Consider the following 4,344-nt stretch of genomic DNA (forward strand, 5'->3'; position numbering starts at 1 on the left):
CTCACCAAGCCATTTATCTCTCTGCCCTTCAGTTAATCCCACTTGTGTTTATCAGCCAGGCTGGCACAATAAACTATCTCACATGCTAAGAAAGTTACAATATAAAAACATACTCAATTCTAATTTTTGACACAGAGTGACTTTTATGCACTCTGTGACCAAGAGTTTCTTTTGAACCACTTTTAATGAACCACCTCTCCATTGTTCAGTCATTGGAAGTGATCCTTCTCTGAAAGCACTCCGTTGGTGATTCAAGCCTGGAACAACTGAAAAAAATGCAGAAGACGGTGCTATCCAACCAAGTGTTCTGGAAGAAAATGATGTTTCTTTCGTATTGACCAGGGAACATCCAAATATCATTCTCCTTGGGAGACAGTGTTACTCCTTAATTGAAATGCAAACTTTCCTTCTTTTTGATGTTGTCTGACACCCATGTAATAGCCAGTATGATAGCCACTCATGTACCAAGGGATTAACATACTTCCCAGAGCATCAGCACCAGCAAGAGGATCTGGACATATGGGAGGTGAGGACAGAATCATTGGTGGTCCAGAAGGAAACGGAGGTAGCCAGCAGGATAGGAAAGGTGGGGGTGGAGGGGGTGGTCCATTGACCTTGAGGCTTGGCTTTCCTGGCCCCACCCCTGATCCCAGCATCCCAGCAGTGGGGGGGGCAGAGGTAGGAAAGAGCCCCATGGTGTCGCTTTAGACTTGCTATGTGGTTTGTTTCCAAGCGCCTGGAGGCACTCTCCCTTTGGACATTGGCCTTCATTTTCATTCCCTTGAGCGCCCTGGTCTACGACATGATGAACTCCTCCAAGGTTGGGCAAAGTGGATCAGCTGGATGTTGCTCCTCTCTGCTTCCACAACGCAAGTTTCTCTCCTAGGACCCATTGAAGCGATGGGAGCTGGGTGAGTGCAGCCGTCTTCGAACCAAATGGCAGGACATGGATCCCCAACTTGTCACTGCTTCAGTGGAGATGTGTCGTCCTTTTTCTGCCTCTGTTTCTTCGTAGGAGGCTTTCTTTCAGGCGTGAGTTTGGGTTTGTTGGTAGCTTCACAACGGTCTCCATTCTTTAGAGCATGCTTCAAGGGAGCGACGCCTTATCATGGACTTAGATCAGTGCTGTGTCATCCCAGTGTCAGAGTCCTGCTCTGGCCCGTTCCCGCGGGAACAGCACCGCGCCACCCACTGCCCCGTGAGTCCACTGCGGAACCTCTCGGTGTGAGGTCCCTTGTCCCTTTCATCGTTTTTTTGAGCTATTTTATTACTAAGCAGAGAAACTGATAAAAATGCAAATTAGTTTTGCGCATAGAAATTTGAATGAATTATGCCCAATTATACACAACTAATAACTGAACCATGGTGCATCTATTTGTAAAGGCATTTCAGCATTGCTAACCTGTTTATGTTGAATTATTTTGAACTCTGCTTTGAACCAGTTATGACTAATTATTGATTTTTCTCATTAATTTGTGTGCTAATTAAAACTGGCTTTTTAAGAATGTCAGTTCCAGTCATCATTTTTTCTCCCATTCGATCGGGCTCCATCTATTGCATAGCCCTGTTCAGCACAGTCAGTACCAATACCTGGCCACAACTTGATTCTTCTGGCTTCAGGGAGATGAGGCCATGACTCAGGTCCATTGCTAATCCTGTCGAATAGTCTATTCTCCGGATCTTTGGTTTCCTTCTTCCTCTTTTGCTTTAGGTCAGTATAGACCAAGATTGCTATCTTAGATGGCCACTTGCAAGCTCGTAGACTCCTAGACACTACGAGGCTGTAGGACTCAAGTTGTATAGTGCCAGTTGACTGAGTTGTCCCACAAGACTATGGTTCTAAGACTTCAAAGCTGGAGAAAGCAAGCCTGTGAGGTGTTTGGTTATATCTGAGGATATAGGATGTCACTGTGTTTCATTCCACTGTGCACATGCTGCCATTGAGTCCAGAGGCAACTCAGCGTCAGCCAACAGCAATGAAATGAATCAATGAAATGAATCAACAAAAGAATGTCACAACTGCTCCCCAAATTTGAAGATATTCATTTGGATTAAAACAGCTATCATACTGTCTCACCTAAAATTTAGGCAGGTTATAGTTCTCGAGCAAGCTACTTTCAGTTACGGTTCATGACTGAGTATGAGAAGTCACAAAGCCCTTTGAGACCTCTCTACCTGTCAGCAACTAGAACAGCTTGATGTCTGACCCCTGCGCAGCATGCATACACTTGGTCATTATCTCTTCTGACTGTGTGCCTGAACAAATGTTCTCTGTAGTTCAAAAAGTTTATCATTTATCAAACATGCCCCAATTGAGTAATAACTGGAACCAGAGATGCATAATTAGATTATTTCTTGTACCTCTAAGTATTTGAGAAAATAGATGTGAACAAAGTAAACTGTTCTGTTAATGTGAGCAATATGAATAACATACACATATAATTTCACTTTGTATGTAACCATTGAGATAATTCGTTTAGAAAACAAAATATGTACATTACTCATTAAAAGATACCACGTCACCTTTATTCTTTTCTGCGTGCATGGTGTACGTGTGCACAATTTCTTCCTGGATTATTTGAGAATAAGTTACAGGCATAGTGCCATTTGTAATTAAATGTCAGTATATATCTCTTAATACATTCTCTTAAATAACCACAGTGAAGTTATCAAAGTCAAGGGGAAAACAAAAAACAAAAAACCCTGATACTTTATTCCGATCTCACCAAACTTCTCAGTAGGATCTTTATGGCAAACAAAAATCTTGAATCTTCTTTGCATTTAGTTATGTCTCTTTTGCATCCCTTAAGGTCTAATCATCAAGCCTTTTCTTGACTTTCGTGACCTTAACACTATTAAAGATTATGGCACTGTGGGAAATGACATTTCAAAAAATGGCCACATTTCTAGTCTATGTGCTCCTCCAGAACCTTGCCAATAGGTGGCAGCATTTCCTCTCTGCTTGACCTGAGGGGGCTTGTTTACCGCTCTGACCAGTAAAGTTTGACTGTTAGGTCTTAGGCTAGGTCCAGAACGGATTACAAGGATCTACATGTGGCCTCCTCCCTGGGGGAAGGACAACAGAAAAGTGGGTGAAGGGAGACGTCGGACAGGGCAAGATATGACAAAACAGTGATTTATAAATTATCAAGGGCTCATGAGGGAGGGGAAAGCGGGGAGGAAGGGGAAAAAATGAGGACCTGATGCCAGGGGCTTAAGTGGAGAGCAAAATTTGTTTTGAGAATGATGAGGGCAATGAATGTACAAATGTGTGTTACACAATGGATGGATGGATTGTGATAAGAGTTGTATGAGCCCCTAATAAAACAATTAAAATTTTTAAAAAATAAAGTGTTGAAAAGAAAAAGAAATGGATACAGCTTTTACCTGGTGTGTTCCCTCCCCCTCCCTCTCCCTTCCCCTCGTCCTCTCCCAGGGTCTTTCCCTTTGTGCTTCCCTCAGTGTCTCTCAGCATTTATCCTTGGAATGCTGCCACCACGCAGTGAGAAACCAAGCAGGCCGTGCAGCTGTGCCAGCCTAAAATCCCAGCTGATCCTAATCAACCACCAGCCCCACCTGCTAACCAGGTGCATTCCTTTCCTTTAACCTTCAGCTAATTCCAGCCCCTACACTCGGAGTCTTTCAGCGGAGACCAGGACCACCGCCTAGCGTTGCAGCAGCAAACCATCCCTTCTCTGCCTTTCCTGAGTTCCTGACTCAGAGAAACCACTAATACAGTAAATGGTGTTTCACTTACTGAATGGTGGCTATTTGTCATGTGGCCATCATAACCACAGCAAATCAGGTCATTTTATAAAATAGATCTTGAGGATTTTGGTGTGTGCAATGTTCTATTTGCATTTAATACTTCAAATTTTAAAAATTAAAATGTTGACTCCAATTCAAACATTTTTAAAGTACAAATAGTGTGAACCACAGAGAGTGCTAATACCCAGATAGCAAAGTAAGACGGGATTCACGAAGAGGCGACGTGGGAAGAATGAAGAGGAAAGAAAGCGTTGTGGCTTTTTGTTAGGAGATTTTTCTCCTCCCTGTCCTGCGTCAAAACAGCTGGCTTGAAGTGGCAGCCCACATTTCCAGCTTGGGATCCTAGTCCTGTATTCTGAAAGGAACAGACAAGAGTAGAAAAAATTGCTGTTTGTCTGTCCAAGGCTACCAAGTGTTTCCCTAGAGAACTGAAAGAACGTTCTACACACTGGGATGTCAGACTCGGTCCTTTCAAGGGGCACAGCACCCTTGAGAGTCCTTGCCAGAAGGATCCGAAATGGAAACCCCACTTAGCAGAACTAAGGAACTGAAACACTCCCTTGAACTTTCAGCTGA

The 4,344-nt window shown here is 43.3% G+C and overlaps 1 pseudogene; it reads right to left on the minus strand.

The window, feature by feature from the left end:
- Window positions 1-356: 356 nt before the first annotated feature.
- On the minus strand, window positions 357-1,138 carry LOC101643413 (annotated as a pseudogene).
- Window positions 1,139-4,344: the final 3,206 nt, after the last annotated feature.

The sequence above is a fragment of the Echinops telfairi genome, unplaced genomic scaffold (genome assembly GCF_000313985.2).
Source record: "Echinops telfairi isolate 266 unplaced genomic scaffold, ASM31398v2 ScPeMD7_9;HRSCAF=40, whole genome shotgun sequence".
NCBI lineage: Eukaryota > Metazoa > Chordata > Mammalia > Afrosoricida > Tenrecidae > Echinops > Echinops telfairi.